Raw genomic sequence first — 19,460 nt, 5'->3', positions numbered from 1 at the left:
GGCATACAATAAACAACATGAAATAAACTCGAGGAGAGAATCGTGCGTCTTGCCGATTCGAGTGTCACCATGTAAAATATCAAGAAATGGTAGCACGCAATGAATATCAAAGTCAAATCATCATTAATCGAATCGCGCGTCTTGCCGATTTGTAAAACACGATGTAAATGTCAAGAAATAACAGCTCACAATAAATAACAAGATCAAAGTACAATGAAATGAATCGCGCTTCTTTTGCCGATTCTTAAGCCACCATGTAAATGTCAAGAAATGGTAGCGCGCAATGAACAACAAAGTTAAATCCTCATGAAACGATTTGCACGTCTTGCCAATTCGTAAAACATCATATAAATGTCAAGAAATAGTAGCGCGCAATGGACAACAATGTTTAAACACCATAAAACAAATTGCGTGTCTTGCCGATTCTTAAGCCACCATGCCAATGTCAAGAAATGGTAGCACGCAATGAAGAACAAAGTCAAACCTTTATGAAACAAATCGCGCGTCTTGCCTATTTGTAAACTACCATATAAATGTCAAGAAATGGTAGCGCGCAAGTAATCTGTTATTCTTTTAAGAATTAAACCAAGAATATGAAAATTCTCAATAACGGTGTCGGGACAGTCCAACCACTGTCTTGCCGCATGGAACAATGATCACCAATGAAGGGCAGAAGACTGGAAGATCCAAATAGGCCACCGGGACAGGAGCTTAGGAAGAAGCTGCTGCTCTGCACCGGGACTTCTGAATAGTGAGCACTGGGAGTTGGGCTGGCTCTCTTTTATAGAGTCTTGGCCCAGCCCAGAACCACGCCCAGGCATGTTGCAGGGAAAGTCTCTCGAAGGCCCTGGAAAGGGGCCACACCCTAACACACTCTGAAAACCTGCATCAATACATTGCAAAGGAACAGTATTTGTAAGCATGTTAAAAATAAGTTTTCAGGATTGAACTCTGCAATGCAAAAGGTTAAACCACAACATATCAGCACAATGCATAAATTACGTTGTTTTGAGAGTGCTGGGTTTTTGCATTTTTGTCGCCAATAGAGCGCATGCTGCTCTGGTGTTGACAATTGGGTAGCGGTCGAACAAACATGCAACGCACACAGCATCCTCAGATGACACATGCTATCCACCACACATTTCACAACAATGTAAATCTCTAAATCAAGACTAAACCTCCGACCTGCCATTTACCTTATCATGTACATGTCACTGGGTTAACAGCTATCCATTGTTGACCATCAGGGTACAGAGGTAAGTGGACTACAGCGTCCTTGTGCAACATTTGTGTCATCATAGTAGTGAGGATCAAGCGGCCCAACAAGTCCCAAATCCCTGTGCTATAGTTATTAAGCGGCCCAATGTATGCAATCCACCACTTGGCCACCCCTAGTGCCACATCAAGCCTTGGCCAGGCATCATGAATGCAAGGTGGGGGTCATCTGGTAGGGGTAGGACAATTGGCATCGGCAGTTCAAAGGTTTGCCAATGCATCATTCATGTGTCCTTGGGATAACACCTGCTCAGAGCACGCATTACAAGGGGGCATACCATTGCTTACAATGCACCCCTATGTACAGTTCAGGGTTAGTGCCCATATAGTTTGCCCTAAGCCTGAACTGTACATATATATTGTCTACAGATTGTGTACCTATTGCACTCTAACCTGTGGTATGGTGTGCAAAATGTGTAATGCGGCACAATTGGTGGCTGTATGGGTGCCCTAAGGGGCACAGGAAGATTGGCACTGCACTGGATGTAGCTACAGTATCCCTACTTATTGAAGTACCTGCGCACGTGCATGTCAAACATCTTCTAAGTACCTGGAATACACCCAGCATTCATATTCTATGCACACGTAATGTGACCAAGATGACTCACAAATATCATGATGAGTAGACCATGTTGGTAAATCTGCACACATCTTGTTTGCTATAATCTGTAGACATGTCTCCACATCCATCTGGAGCAGAACTGAATTCTCATTGTGTACTCAACTGACTCTTGGCCAGCACAATAAGGCTCCTTGCACGACTGCTGCCTCACCTAAAATCTGAAGAGTAGTGAAGCACTGGTGGTGCAAGAGTCTCCTACATAAGCCCCCTAGAGACCTCAACACATGTACATCATCTCTACCATTTCCTGAGTAACTGAAAGCTATGTGTGGCACACAGTGCTGCAAAATGTGCTGTGGCAAATATGTTAGTAACAGGAATGCTATCCAGATAACCAGCACCTCTGCCCACATACACATCACTGTGTATGTGGGCATGCTTTCCTTTTTGTAACACCCACATTTCTATAGCAGCACACATTGGCACTTGTGCAAAAAGTCAGCTCATTCCCCCTCCTCAGCATCTCATCAGACATGATGTCCATATCCTAACTCAGATGACATCATCTCATTGGTCACACATTATGTTTCATCATTGCATTGCACACATCATACCCGCTCACACAGGACCCTGAAATGACATATGTGACGTAAAAGGTGACACTTACTGGCTGCATCAGGGTTTTCAAACAGGGACACTTCTCCAGTGGATGTAGGGTGGAGGCCCACCTGCAAGTCATAACAGGAACACCCAGCTTGGTTATTTTTGAACATTTCTGTGCATGAACTACTGTTACACATTCAACTTGTTAAGCTGACTAAGCAAGTCCACTTAGTGTGAGGACACAACAACTGCCGAACAATAAACATCAGTCTGTAAGACAAAAGGCCAGATTACGGAGGACCTGGCACCACCAAAGCGGCACTTTCCCTGATTCTCCTGTAGTGCATTTCACTGCACCATATGTATATGGATTTGGTATGCAGCTTTTTGTAGCGTAACACCTCCATGTACATATGGGACAGAATGAGACAGTATTCTGCATCCGTGGGACATGCATTGGTTGTTGCAGTGGCCATCGCATTGTAACACCCATCGCTTTTTACACTGCCCTAGATGTTGAAGACATTATCAACGTCAAAAGACTAACAACTGCCCAGGGGTGGTGTGTGCATAGAAAAGTGTTGAAGAATGCATTGATACATTCTTGTTTCTTGCTTCTTATATGTGTGCACTATTTGAAGGCACACACAGTAGAGCTAAAATACCATGGATGTTTCCATATGTGCACGTAGCTCTCCCTTCCTGCACAATAACAGAATAACATTATGGATGGACTACTATGTGGGCTGCCATTGAAGCCATTGTAGACTGTCTATGTCCAGGAAGGGATATCAACCTGCACAAAGGCACTCCACTCAACACAGACACACTTGCACTGTCCTCCAAATATGCCTGCATTAGCGCATGCTGCTGAGTAATGTGCCAGTGCTGGAACAGATGCAGGCCTGCCCCGTCCCCTTGGTAATACGGGGCAGGCCTGTGGTACAAAATCAGCACATGTGTGTCTGCTATTTGACAATTCATGGGGTGAATGTGATACACAATGTACAGAAAGAGGAATGTGTAAATAGTCTGCACCCAGTGCATAGCTAAGCTCCCTTAAATGCTGTTCCCTAAAGACACAAAGGGGCAGATTTTTAAAAAATGGTGGTGCACATAGTGCAGCACTACTTTCCTTGCACCCCTTAGCACCCTCTAGCCCCACCATGTGTGTGCCATGTACAAAATACAGCACAGAATGGCACAGTGCAGGGGGCAATGGCATCATTTTATTTTGACGGTATTGATGTACTCTGCAGGAGTAGCACTAAAATATTGGTGCAACTCCTGCAGAGTATATAGGGGTCCATTATATATAATTGTAAGCCCCCTATTAAGGCCTGCTCTGAGCAGGCAATAAAAGTGCTGAAAAAAGGTGCAAGTACATTTTTAAGATTTCCCTGTCCCTTTTTTTGCCCCCCTCTAATGGGGGAACACTCCCTTGCATACATTATGGGGGTCATTCTGACCCCGCCAGGGTCGGCGGGAGCACCGCCGACAGACCGGCGGTGCCCCGCAGGGCATTCTGACCGCGGCGGTTCGGCCGCGGTCAGATGCGGGAAACCGGCGGTCTCCGGCCGGTTTCCTGCTGCCCTGCAGAATCCTCCATGGCGGCGGAGCGCGCTCCGCCGCCATGGGGATTCTGACACCCCCTACCGCCATCCTGTTCCTGGCGCGAGAGATGGCGGTAGGGGGTGCCGCGGGGCCCCTGGGGGCCCCTGCAGTGCCCATGCCAATGGCATGGGCACTGCAGGGGCCCCCGTAAGAGGGCCCCACAAAGTATTTCAGTGTCTGCTATGCAGACATTGAAATACGCGACGGGTGCCACTGCACCCGTCGCACCTTCCCACTACGCCGGCTCAATTCTGAGCCGGCGTCCTCGTGGGAAGGTTGATTTGCCCTGGGCTGGCGGGCGGCCTTTTGGCGGCCGCCCGCCAGCCCAGGGCAAATCCCAAAATACCCTCAGCTGTCTTTCGACCGCGGAGCGGTATTTTGGTGGGGGAACTTCGGCGGGCGGCGGAGGCCGCCCGCCGAAGTTAGAATCACCCCCTATGTCTGGGGCAAGCATAATGTTGCGCAAAGGTTAATACCACTTTGTAAATATGACGTGGGGAAATTGCCACTTTAGTGCTTCATTAGCATCAAAAATGATTTTGCTATGGCAGCGCTAAGGTGGCTCTGGGGTTTTTAAATCAGCCCCAATGATTATCCCGTTATGACGAAAAGTGAAAGTGAAATCACTGTACTGTGTATGCAGCAAGGAAGTCCTGTTTCATCACTTCCTGGACGTGTGCGTCACGTTTTCTGATGTGCGTCTTTTTTACGCATGACGGTCATGCGTTGATTTTTTCTCATTATTACTGACAAGGTCTGTGGGCTTGCGATTGACGCACAGGGGCCAGACATCATTTTTTTGACTAGCTAAGTATGGAGTATTGGCATTTGCATCAAAAATTTGATGCATCTCAGTCATGCGTGGTATTCCTTCCCATGAAGGTTGGCAAGACCTGTGGCCTGTGGACGATTGTGCAGGGGCCAGGCTTAATTTTTTGAATAGCCTTGTATGAAATATTACCGTTTGCGTCAACATTTTTGACGCATAACGGGAATGCGTGGATTTTGTTGGAAAGGCTGACAGTACACCCAGATTCACATACCATGTCTCAGGGGCTATGTATGTATGTAGTCAGTATGGTATGGCTACCTGTGTGTGTATGTGTGTTCTTATTGTAATGGTAACATCAGAATGTGGTGCCATATGTTTGTATGTGTGTGTGATGCATGTGATGACTGATACCATTTGCATATATACATGTGTTGGTAGACTTTGTCCACATACCTGTTGCCACATGTGTACTAGGACTGTACATATGTGATGTAACACATATTTGTGGGTCTACCAAATTGTCATGTCTGATTTCCAAATGTAAGTTTGACAACAACACAATAGATAACATGAGCTATGTCCAACACATGGCCATGCATGTGATGCCCTTGACAAATCGTACTCAGAGGATGCAGTGGACTATGGCTGGGTCGATTTCACGTAACCCGTGACAATGTGAGTGCATGTGTGTCCACACTGTGGTGTGTTGTATGGTTCAGGGTTCATGATGCTATGCTACATGTGTAACATATGGTTCCCCATGAATCTATGATGCAGGAGATCAGGAAGCCCAAGTCCATATGATTAATTCTCCCAATTTACTTCCGACCATCTGCGAGGAAGCTCTCTGCCTTTTAGATGGCAGAGAGAGTCGCTGCAGACGGTCGGAAGTAATACCGCTTGAGAAAGGCAAGAAAATCAGATTGGAAGTAGTGATATATGGAAGATTTCGGGCGTGATTCAAAATAAAGAAGAAAACTGGGAGAATTAATCATATGGACTTGGGATTGGTGGATTGCTCAGGTGAAAATGGTGAAGATGGATATTTTGATGGAATATGGAGAAATGTAGATGTCCCCTATTGATTATTCCTGATGAAGGCCTGATGTGGAGCCGGGAGTTGGCCCAAGAGCGAGAGGGGGTTGAAACGTCGACGATGATGCTTTAGTCTGGATTTGGTTTATCTTTTTGGAGGACTTAATTGGGGATTTAATCCTGTTTAAAAAAACATTGTGATTCGATGTAGTAGAAGGAATAACCAACAGGCTGCTATATAGATCTTTAAGTATTTTCTAGATTGGTGTAGTGGGAGATTGACTATCGTTTTTCTTTTCTTTTCTGAACCACGAGCACTTGTTTCGTTTGCACTTTGTTCTGTCCTTCTTTCTTTGTTGATATGACGGGGAATTGTATGTATTTTGTATGTTTATGAGGAAAGAATATATTTTGTATATTTAATAAAGGATGTTCTCCTGATGCTTCATGTGTTGGTATGAGGGATGGGATGGTTCCTGGTTATAAGTGGTTCCTAGGGGATCCTTGTTGTTTTGTAACACACTTTGTGCACATCTGCTACTTCAACACTGTCCGGTCATACATGGACAGGATGCTACATGTACACATCTTCTACTACTGGCTACGTGATAGTTTCCCTTCCATTTCCAGACTTTGCAAGATTACATGACTTCCACACACACGACAGTACACCAGTCACAGCACTTGTGTAGTCTCCAAGTGACCTCCCCATGTTGTATCTCCAAGTGTCTGTGGAAGTCTTTCAGCTGTTCATTCGCATCCTTTGGTGTACATGAGGATGCACTCACATATGCATTCCACAACCTATGTCACTGTCACCATGAGTGTATCTTGTTAATGTGTGAAATCATCTCAGCTCCGGATTTTTGATTTGCCACATGCAAATATTTGTCTCCTTCTTCACCCATAGAATTTAGGATGCGTCTGTGATATGTTTGGACATTGCTAGACTTACATGCACATCCCAAACCAGATTGGATTGGAGACCTAGCCTTTTTAGGGATTTAGTCCCAGTAGATGACTTTCTCTTGGTCAGGCATGTGAGTGTCAATGGGAGAAGTGTTCTCATATATGGTGTGTGATGGTATCATACAGACTATACTGGGTTACCTTGCTGACACATATCAACCATTGTAGGTAATTGCAAACCCTTTCATACCTAGGCCATACACTGGTGCATCAGTCTTCATACATATATCTGGATTAGCTGCAGGCATGTGTCAAGACAGCAGAATTGTGGGACATGTGTGTATAGGAAGTGCTACAGAGTCTGCCTACATTCCACCCACACTTTCATGTGGTGGTGCATTCTCCCATTTTATTGTTAATTCCTGGCTATGGGGCATCTGTGCGGAGAGTGGATCAGCACTCATTGCTGCCTCACTTGTCTAGCAACCCTTAGCGCACTCCACAGCCTACAATTGTGTGCTATATATGAGGTACAGCACACCATGTGACAGGGTTGGGGCCAATAGCAGTGATGGTACGTAAAGCCATTGATATACGGTGCAGGGTTAGGGTGAAACTTTTGTTCCTAATCCTGACCAGTACATGAAGGTCCAATGATACCAATGGTGTTCCCCCTTGTCACACGTGCTCAGTGCTGCCGTCACAGCCATCCGTCTGAGATGTGCCATAGTTTAGTCCCTTATTTTCATTTACACCATTTGTAAACAGTCCCTACCATATGTACACCCCCTCTTGCATACATCTTGCCTGGCACGAGCATGATGTGGGGAAAGGAGTAGGAATATGCACTGTGCCTACTTAACGCCACTTAGTTTTTCCGGTGCGTGGAATCTAGGCCTTCGAGAGCCACATGAGTGTGAGTTATGTGACACTGATGTGTGGCATGGAGGCGCTAGACCCTCTTACATCATGACTGGTGTTCCAACCATCTTTGTAACTGTTGTGTTTCTTTCCTGTTCTCTGAGGTATGAGCAACATTCCAATGGTATATGTATTGAAGAATGAGTACACCATGGTCATTCTGGTGCAAAGTGATTTATTGATGATATTTACAAGGTGATGTTAGTTGTACACTGTCTAGGTGTAGAGGTTCTGTACAATTTGTTGTTCCTGTGCAAACTCCAGGTGCAGTGTTTTGTTCTCCCTCCACCTGTGCTGCACCATTGTCATCCTCCTCCTCATTGGGGACATCTATCAGTTCATCCCAGGAGACATTAGTCTGAATACATATGTTATACAAGATTGCACATACACAGGTCATCTTGCATACCAGGGGTGGTGGATACAACAGGCTTCCTTCTGTCAGGGCCAGACACCTGAACCTTGACTTCAGGAGCCCAAATGTCCTCTCCACCACATTTTGTGTCCTTATGTGCCCTTCATTGTATGCCCACTCTCACACTGTTGTCGGGTTGCCAAAAGGAGTCATCACCCATGGCTGAATGCCATTACCTTGGTTGGCTGCAAAGGAATGAGAGAACACATGTTGGTCATGCATATTTGTAGTTTCGTATGTGCCATGGCAGATGTTAGTTTTAGGTGGAGTGGTGACTCGGACTTGCTTCCGGTATAATGTGTGTTCCTGTTTTGTGGAATGGTTGCATTGGTGTGTGGTCATGGACATTACTATCATGAGCTGTGCCTCAGGGACCTTGTGATTGTCAAATTAAATATGAACTGACCATGCCAAATATGTGTTGTCTATATCTGAGGCTGTGTCCTAATGTTAGTAGAACTTACCACCTCCTTGGAGCACAATGGCGTAATTTATATTGACACTATGGTGTCCCTACAAGGCCAAACTCAGGCCTCCATGTTACCATGTGGCACTATGCATGCAGTGCAACACTTTGGCCCTCATTAAGACATTGACGGCAAATGCCATCTACCACCACAGCACCTGCCGCCAACATATCGTCGCTGTGGCTACCGACCGTCCATGCCATTAGGACCGTAGACTGAATACCAACAGAAGGCTGGCAGAATCCTGTCAACGGTCATGATGGCGGATGGCGGTAAGGTGGCGCTGCCAGCAGTAGTGCCATGCCAGCAAAACATCGCCTACCGTATCATGTTCCATGATACGGCCTGGAGGTGTTTTGCTCGCGGACGCTGCTGCTGGTAGCAATGCTGCATCCAGTCTCCTGCCAGAGCACCCCCTGCAAGCAGGTAAGTGGGGTTCTCCGACAGGAGAGGGGGTTGGGGGGTGTTGTGTGCGTAAGTGGGGGTGTGTGTGACTGTGTGTGAAAGCAGGCATGCATGTGTAATGCGTGTGTGCATGAGTTAGTGTGAGTGTACGTGCATGTTGTGTCGTGAGATTGCGTATGTGCCTGGATGTATGTTTGTGAATGTTGCTGTGAGTGTGTATGAATGTATGAATGCGTGGGTGAATGTGTGTATGCGTGTGTTTGTGTGTAAATGTGCAGGGGGTCGGGAGTGGGAGGGGGACGGTGGAGGAGGACTCTGGGGAGGAGGAGGGGAGCGGGGGAGACCCCTATCAGTGCTAGGGAAGGAATTCCCTGGCACTGATAGTGCCTACCGCCACGGTTTTAGTGGCGGTACCGAAACCACTGAAACCATGGTGGTGGGCAGGGACATAATGCCATGGGTGGCCTAGTGACTGCCGACGGTCTGGAGACCGAAGTCTCCAGCACGGCAGTCGTTACTGCTGTGGCCGTCGGTGTGGTACATTGGCGGTTTGGCTTTGGCCAAACCGTCCATGTCATAATAGTGGGGGTAGGTACCTCCACTATTCCACCGACCACCAGGGTTATAATGAGGGCCTTAGTGACCCATTGTGGCAGATTATGCCTCTGCCAGCCATCATGTGTACAAGGGTGAGATTCACACAATTGGAGGAGTTGCATCATGTGTACCATGATAGACGCCATAGTAGGTGCAGTAACTAGGCCACAACAGTCACGACAGCAGAAGTTATGCACATACCGCACACCCTTCTCCTGAACATTATCCCAACACTTGACCAGAAACCCGCCCCAGGACACCAGAACCAACCTGGAAGCAGTCCCTGAGCTGCCTCCCCACTATCGCCAGAGATTCATAAGCGCTGGAAGGGGGCCCATCCCTCGGGCCTTGTGCCCTAACGCCGCACTCCAGTAAGGGCAGACCGCTATGGCCAGATGTCATTGTCTATACTCTGAATGTAACAGATGGTTTGTGTTTTTGGCCTGTGCGGGGGGTGTTATTATTCTCCAGAATTCTGACTCCTAATAGTGCTGCAATTAAAACAAAAGCACTGAATTCCCCATGAACTGACTCTTTCGTATCACCAATTATGCTTCTGTGGGTGGATGGCTTATATGGTAGGAAACAAGGCTGATGGTTGCCCATGATCATCTCTAAATGATTTCAAGGGACTTTGCTCTTCTTGCAGGCAATCTTACTCTTGTTATTTTTGGATAATTTTACTTACGCGGTTAGCATAGCAGGAGTTGCGGTGACAATATATATTATAAAATTTTCATTTGTATAATAATAAAGCTGTTGTTTTATACAATATAGCATTAGTCTCCATTTATCCACAATGAATATGGTATATAATCATGATTTTGGTTGGGACGATCAATGCTCGTCATATTTAGGGGCTGAGGAGTGTCTTGGTGCCTACGAAAACGAAAGAAAATATAAACACGTGGAATAATGTTACCCTCAAATAAATTTAATTAAAATGTTTGAATTTAAATTGCATGTTTGAAGTGTAAGCTTGCTTTCGATCTTGTTTGGCCTACCTACTTTCCAGTGTGGGATATACAAGTGTAATAAATCCTTCCCACCCTCAGACAGAAAGACAACATCAGAATATCTTGAGGATCATAAGCATAGCTTTTCTTGCACCAGAATATATATTACTGTACTGAATTATAGTTATACTATGGCCCATATTTAAGACAAGTTTTCTCCGCCTTTGTGTCACTTTTTTTACACAAAAGCGGTGCTAACCTAGCACAATATTTATATTTTGTCACTAGACCTGCCCAGTGACAACATTTCAGAGTTAGCCTCATTTTTTGGGAGTGCCGCCCAACCTTGCTTCATTTTGTGACAATGATATGCAAGGTAGGTGTTCCCTTGCAAAAAATTACTCTAGCCCTCCAGCTCCATAATTACAGCCCGACGCTAAAAAGACGGACATTAAGGAACCGGTCCCAAAAAATGTCTTGCTGGTGTGGGCACCTTGCGCACCCTGCAGCTGTGCTAGGCCGGGAACAGAGACCAGGATTTAAGGTGAGTAGCCGTCAAGTTAATTTTAAGTCTTTATTGCTTTATTGTTTGCGCTGTTGGTGGTCGATTAGGTCTCAGGGTACAATGCCGGCTAAGGGTGGTAGAGTGGGAAAGAGAAATGTACGTGACCTAGAAATAGCCTGGATGCTTCTTGGTCCTTGCAAAGTTGGGTGAAGGTGGGGAGTCAGGTAGCTCAGCGTTCAAGTCAGAGCCTGAGCCAGAATCAGCGCAAGTAGTGGTATAGCGCCTGAGATGGTGTAATGTTCCTCCACATGCTCTCTTCCCTCGTGTGAAGAGAAGGGCCAAAATACAGTCAGTGCAACACTCTCCCCAGGGCTCTGTGGGCTCCATGGATTCAGAGACTGCAGTAGTTGAAGGGTCCCAGAGCAAGGCGATGGCAACCAAGGTAACAGTCAGGATGCTCCACTTCCTACCTTGGCCCCTAGTTCACTCACCTCCTTCTGAGTCACAGCTGGCAATGCCAGGTTCGAGTGAGGTCCTGTCTGTACAAGCTGAAATTAGGCAACCATTGAAGCTGCTTTTAGAGCAGCAAACTGGGGCTTTGTCAGGACAACCTGGGCCAGTCTCTTGCTCCCAGTCACGAGTGGAGGGTCAGCTGGTTGTGTCATCACGAATATGTAATGCAGGCTGGCGCCTGGGGGAGGGACGTAGAGAGTTCCCTCAGGTCCTATAACTGGGACGTTCTCTTCATGTGCGTCTTTACTGTCTCAATGGGCAAGTCCTGCAGCAGGGGCACAGGAAGGGCTCAGGTTACGGCCACTGGGTCCCTTCACCCACAATTCTTTCCTCCATTGCTGATTTACAGAGACAGGTTGAGACCATTGAGAAAGAGCATGATGGATCTGGGCCAGACCATGCTTCCCAGAGAGAGGGTGCGGGGGACCTATTGTTAAGCAAGGATCCCGCCACGGCTGCATCAGGTAAAGGGACTGAGGATGCTGCGAATGACTCTGGCTCTGCAAGCAAAGCGATGGATGGGCAGGCAACTTTATTTTTCAAGCCAGTGAGGTTAGAGTCACATGTTCTTATTGAGGTAAAAGAGAACATATGAAGGAGTGAAATTGTGGATATTTTCTCTCTGATTATGCCCAAAAGACAGGAAGGTGAGGCAAAAGTAAAGGAGGGGAAGGATACCTAAGGTAGAGGTGTCTAACACTCCTTGGTTGTTTGGTTTTAGTGTTTTTCTGACTGTTATGTTGGAAAAGAATCCTGAGGTAGTCTCAGCCATGATAGTTCATGTAAACACAATACTTAAGGTGCATCATGAGTATGGGGGCATGGCTTGGTTAGATTATGATAGTGACGTTGGAGGACCAAACCGAGGTCAATGTATAACTGGAGAGTGTGAACAACAAGACACCCCTTATACAGCCTTTTCATAACCAATGGGGTGTAGGCGAGAGGAAGAGGTTTTGTTGGGCATTCAATAGTTGTGCACTCAGCTACCAGGCTCATGTAAATTCAAACTGCTCCCTTTTCTTAATTTGTACCCTAACAAGAGTTATTATATCAGGGTTACTCCAGTGGCTTCCACATACCTGCTCAGGAGGGTTTACCTGTTCCACATTGCAAGAACTTGTCTGTCCGTGCTCACCGAGGGTTGGTGGCTTAGAAGTTGGAAAAGGAGGGCTTGTTAAAATTGCCTCATTTTGTTTGTTCCCTGGTGGGTGTCGTCCTGAAAAAAGAGCCCTGTCAGTTCAGGATAATCTATAACCTCTCAGCCCAAAAGCAGTTGTGTGTCAATGATTCAAGCAAGCCTGGTCTGTGCTCATTGACTTACTCACCTGTTGACATAACATTGGCTAAGTTGTGCAGGTTCGGCAGGTTTGGCCCTGGGGCATTTTTGGCAAAGACAGATATGGAGTCTGCATTTAGACTTCCTCCAGTGCATTACTACTTGCTAGGTTTCCAATACGGTGGTCAATAGTTTGCCAAATGTATGCCCCTGGGCTGTGCGTTCTCTTGTAATTACTTTGACCAGTTTAGCTCGATGTTGCAAAGGTTATTTACCTACAAAACTGGTTGCCACAACATCATGCATGACCTTGACGATTTTCTGATCATGGGTCCACTGGCTTCAGTGGCAGGTGATTTGGCTCTGGAGGAATTGATTATCTTATTAAGAGATTTGGGTGTTCCCATTGCCCCAGACAAATCAGTTTGCCCTTCCTCCTGTCTTTCCTTTTTGGGTATTGAGATTGATATCATTGACACGGAATACAGTCTGCCTCTTGACAAGGCCCAGTCCTTCACCCAAGCTATTGACTCCATTCTCGCTCTCTTAAGAAGCTAACTTTACATCAACTCCAAGTTTTGTTGGGTCAACTCAATTTTGCTCTGCACATTATTCCCCTGGGTCTCCCCTTTTCTAGGTCAATAGCCAGAGCAAAGGCAGGTCTCACGCAAAAACACCACCATACTAGAATCTAGGCTGAGGTGAAGGAGGAATTAAGGATTTGGCTGGACTTTTTCTATCAATTTAATGGATCTGTAGAATGGCCAGCCCCACCTGTACCTAGCAAGACTTTGGGCTTGTTTACCGATGCATCTGGCAGCATGAATTTTGGGGCCATTGTGGAGCAGCAATGGTGAAGGGCTGATTGGCTTTCTTAGTGGCATGATGGCAGGGTGGGAAGGAGCACTGCATTTTTGGAACTGTTTCCCATTGTTCTTACATTCACCATTTGGTCTGTTGTTTTCCAGAACAGGACAGTGTTTTTTTGGTCACAATATGGCTGTGGATGAGGTTATTAATATGCAGGGAGCCTCATGTAGACTGATTCTGAGGCTGCTGAAGCACTTTGCCTTTCTTTGCTTGAAAATGAATGTTGTCTTCAGGGCAAAACACATCTTGGGTGTTCATAATAAGGCAGCTGATTCTTTATCCCGCTCTAAGTTACAAAAATTCTGCGTGTTCACCCATGAGAAGCAGAATGGTTATCGGAGTTCCTGACATCTCTGTGGACGATTTGGAGCCCTGCTTTAGTGGATGTAGTGACAGCGTCCTTGGCCAAGTGCATGTGGGGAGCTTAACAGATGTGAGTTAAGACATAAAGGGTCTTTTTGTGGGGACGGGGAGTATCTGAGTTATTTTGCCCGGTTCTGTGTGACTCTTCTTAGAAGTGTTACCTGTTTCATATGCTACAGCCCATCTGGCAGCCACTGGCTTCTTTGCTAAGCTGAGGGGCATGCACAATGTGGGCAGTTGTTTCCTGGTGTGGAAGGCCCTAGCTGCATGGGCCAGACTTGAGGCCACAGTCAAGGATGTGAGGAGACCACTTGATGCGCAGGTGCTGGGTGTCATTCTGGCCAATCTTAATGGAGTTTGTTGTTCCTCCGAGGTAGCGTTATTTGGGGCTGCATTCTCTGTCACCTTTTATGGGGCCTTTAGGATGGGCGAGCTAGTTGGGGTGTCTAATACTGATTTGTTGAGTGGCTTACAATGGGTAGACACTCACTTACACTCAGAAAGGCTTATCCTCAGGCTGTGGAAGCCAACATTGATCCAGCTGGTAAAGAAGCTGTAGTAGAGCTCAGGACAGCTCAGGGTTCTGCTATTTGCCCTGTCACCCACATAAGACCATACCTTTCAGTTCGGGCCACTGTACAATCCTGCACTGCTCATCCATTCTAATGGAGGGTGCCTGTGACGGTACCAATTTTCTGCAGTGTTACGCAGTGCACTCAGCAGTACTGGGATCAACCCGTCAGATTACTCACCACATCAGGAGGCAACTTTTGCATCAGGAGCCAGTTTATCTTCAATTGAAGCAAGCAGATTGGCTGGTAGTCATCATCTTTATTTAAGCAATATATTTGCCCTGAGTTGCTTTGAATTTCTCTACTTCGCAGCATTATTGCTAATTCATTCTGTTATCTTACTCCTCATTTTTCTCTTTTTCGAATGTCTTCCCAGGTTGTGTTGATTTGTAACTTCTTTGTGCGGCGGACAGCTTAGCATTTACAACAGCATTGTGAGCTGAAGCCTGCTGGATTGACGGACATCTTCTTTCAATCGTGTGGAGTTGGGGGTCCCAGGATTGGTCAGCTTCACCAACTGGTTGAGGAGACGAAGAGACATGATCATCGTTCATGCCGGTGGCAATGACATGGTTAAGCTTTTGCGCAGGGCAGTCAGGGAGGCTCTTTTGTGCAAGTTTGCCTGGCTGAGTTCGGCCTTCCCTGAGGCAGGCATAGCCTGGCCACACAAGATCCTGTGGAGCAAGTGGGGTCCAAAGTTACATCTAGGGTCCTGAATGTGTCAGTTAGGCACCTCAGTGCTGAAATGGCCAAGCTGTGTCCTGAGCCGGGACGGCTATGGAACATACCACACAAGTTGAATAGAGGTAACCAAATATTTCACCGAGATGGGGTCTACTTATCTGACATGGGTATTGACTTGTTTATCAACGGCATCTGGGCTTTCACTCAAAACTAGTTTACCCTTGCAACCAAAGGACCTGCCATCTCTGCTGTTTCTCATGCAATACAAGACCACCAGTCCACACAGGACCCCGCGCCACACCTGCCCGGAAGACCACAAATTACCCGAGCCACTCCAGTGCATTCTCCTCAATGCTCGATCTCTTTACAAGCACACCACTGAAATCTTGGACATCATCACCTCCTTCTCCCCCGATGTAGCCTTCATCACAAAAACCAGTGTCTCAACTCCTCCTCGAACCCCGACATAGCCACTGCCACACACGATGGCTACAGGATGATACACCGAGACTGAGCCAACAAACATAGTGGAGGCATTCCCATAATTTTCAATGATACCATCTGATGCATCACCACTGACAATGACCCCTCTGGACTTATGGAACACCTCCACTTCCAGCTACAAACTGAGGCCAAGACAACTATAAGAGGCACCCTTCTATAAAGACCCCCGGGACCTTGACAATTCTTCTGCAACACCATGCCCAACCTCATCCCCCTTCTAGCCCTCGACTCCAATGACTTCATCCTACTTGGCAACCTCAGTTTCCACATTGATGACCCCAACAACATCAACTCCCCACTCTCCTGGAGAACATGAGCAACATTGGCCTTAACCAACTGGTCAGTGATCACTGATCACACGTACAAAGCCTTACACACACTCAATCCTATCTTTACCTCCAGTAACAAAGTCAAAATCAGCAATGTCACAGAAGTCACCTGGTCTGACCACACCATAGTTCATTTCACCATCTCTAATGCTCAGCAGACCATCACCAGCTGCCAAAACCCCTCCTACCACAGATGGGGTAAGGTAACAGAGACACAGTGGACCCAGGCCCTCAGGACATCTCAATCCAAAGCCTCATCAGACCTAGAATAGGCCAACCAGAACTTCCCCACCTTGATCACCGAATATGCCAACAGAGTCGCCCCACTGAAGCCAGCCAGAACCAACAAAATTTCAAGAGAAGCCAGCTGCTACAGGCCATAGCTTAGAACCACCAGACACAGCTGCTACCGATTCGAGAAACAATGGCAATCCACCTTGAATGCCTCCGACAGAGCCGCCCACAAAGCAGCCCTTAGTGATTACCAACTGCAAATCAAGGAAACCAAGAAAGCAGCCAGTACAGCTCACATTGATGCAGCAGCCAACTGCACGAAAGAACTAATCAAAATAGTCAAAGAATACTCCAACCTGACAGACACAGAGAGTACCATGCACCCCTCCCAAGAACTCTGCAACACCCTCTCAGGCTACTTTTACAGCAAGATTTTCACCACATAAAACAAATTTGAACCCCAACCCATAGTCTTCAACCTCAGCAACCTCACCCAACCAGAACACATCAGCCAAATGTCACCACCTGGACACCACTCACCACTCAATCCACTTCGGCCATCAGGTCATCAATCCACTCCGGACCACCCTCTGATCCTTGCCCTCAACACTTCTACATCTTAAGTACCATTCACATCAGCACAGAACTCACTTCCATCACCACAGCAGTCTTCCGGGACAAATGAAAACATGCAGAGATCCCAAAGGAACCATCCACTGACCCCAGCTAACTCAAACATTATTGACCAATCTCGCTGATCCCCTGCACTGCCAAAATACTTAAGAAGGCCATCAATCAACAGCCCCACACTGTTCAGCATCTACAGGACCCCCATGGGAATCATCAGATCCTATTGTCTAAATATCATATCCTACATGGATGATATACAACTCATCCTCTGACTCACCAAAAATCCACATACCACCAGGACTAACTTCTGTGATGCCATGACCAACATAGCCAACTGGATGAAAGCAAACTGCCTCAAATTCATCTCTGACAAAACCGAAGTTCTAATTTTCAGGAGAAACACATCCATCTGAGACCACAGCTGATGGCCAGGCAAACTCTCACACACCTCCACAACAACAGACCACGTCTGCAACCTCGGTATCATCCTCAACAGCGAACTGATCATGAAGCAACATATCAATGAAGTTGCCTCCTCCTGCTTTCACACTCTCTGCATCCTACACAGGATTTTCAGATGGATCCAGGTCAACACCATGAAACTGTCACCAAGGCCCTCCTCACCAGCTGCCTCAACTACAGCAATGCACTCTACTCCAGCATCTCCACCCAACTCCTCAAAAGACTCCAAACCACACAGAACGTGGCAACTAGACTTATCTGGACCTCCCCAAATGTGCCCACATCACCCCACACCTCAGAAACCTCCACTGGCTTCCCATCCAAAAGAGATGCCATTTCAAGGTCCTAACACATGTCTACAAGGTCTTACATGACCAAGGACCAACCTACATCAACCACCGACTGAGCTTCCATCACCCTGCCAGACACTTTCACTCCTCCTCACTGTCCCTCGAACACACACCTCCCGAATCCATCGCAGCCACAGCAATGGCCACTCCTTCTACTACAATGCCGCCAAGGCCTGGAACAACATACCCCTCCACCTCCGTACAGCACCCTCCCTAGCGGACTTCATGAAGAAACTCAAGAGCTGGCTTTTCGATGGAGACCTTGCACCCTGGTACCCAAATACCCAAGGGGTGATAGTGCTGCACTCTACAAATGAAGTGATTGATTGATGGGTTCTTTGGTGGGCCGGGCAAAGGACCACTGGGCCCTAATCACCCTTGTGGCAGAAAAGTGAACCGCAAGATCGCTCTACAACAGTGGGGAGTGGAATCCTCCAATTAATCTCTTAGAGCAGCACTGGGGGGGCAGCAATCTGAATTCCGAAGAGGAATGTTCATACTGGTTGGGGGCAAGGGTGCACAGTTAGACTGTATAGGGCATGGTGCTCCAGCCCCTGGGTTAACTCTAGGAGCCCCGCAGGCATCCTGGTGTTGGAAGAGCAGTCCCCTGGGGTTACCAACAAGGTTACCAGTGAGTGGGGACTGCCCCTCAGTGATACAGGTGGGGTCTAGCTGTGTGGTTATCTTAGGATGAAGGTTGACTGGACATTAGTGTTGGAAGATTAAGTAATGGAGGCTGCATTATGATGAGAACTGTTTTATAATCAATGGTGTTGCTATTACTGCACATTATTTGTAAATGTTTTTTGTTTGATCCTGATGATAATTTTTGTATGGTTTGCTATAATGAAATTTAGGAAGATAATATTGTTCAGTTGTCATGTTTTATATGTTTTATCTGTAATAAACATGACCCTCTTCCCACAGACAGTTTGCTGCCTGTAATTGACTCCTTGGGTTTTGGGAGAGGGAGCGGTCCAATTTTGGGGGCTCCGGGTCCTATCGCCTTGGGAAATCATACATTATCACACTTTGAATAAATCTGGGAAAATCTGAACCACCCATACAATATCAGCTAACAGAAACTATTATCACTTTCATGCCAAGGCAGACCACATAATTTCTACCCAGAAGAAGCCAACAGATCCAGTGCCAGTAGATCATCTTGATGCAGAGGAGCAAGGAAGCTAATTAACAACTGAGATAGCAGCAAGCTACCAACACCAATGTAAAAGTGTGTTTGAGCACTGGAAATATTCGTACCCTCACATAATGCTGAAAATCTATCTGTTTGGGGAAGAATTAACACACAAACTATGACTCCATCGTTGCCAAAGCAAGAGAAAGCAAGAGAGAGAAAATCTATTACAACACCACTGAGGACTGTGACTTGTTCCAAGCAGAGAGACTCATAGTGTTTTAAATCATTTATTTTCAGCACCCATTTTTTACAAAATCCCAGGCAACAGTCCATTTCAAGCTGCCATTGTGGAAGCCTCAACGTCAAAGGAATGGTAGGTGAAATCACTTAAATCTGTTTCGACTGCTGTAAGAGTACTACCGTTTATCTTTGAGAATTAGAAATGTGGCCATAGTAACCTCATGTACAGGGAGCAACAATAGGTACCATGGGG

This window comes from Pleurodeles waltl, chromosome 3_1, assembly GCF_031143425.1.
Source record: "Pleurodeles waltl isolate 20211129_DDA chromosome 3_1, aPleWal1.hap1.20221129, whole genome shotgun sequence".
Classification (NCBI taxonomy): Eukaryota; Metazoa; Chordata; class Amphibia; order Caudata; family Salamandridae; genus Pleurodeles; species Pleurodeles waltl.
Note: the sequence above shows the minus strand (reverse complement) of the source record.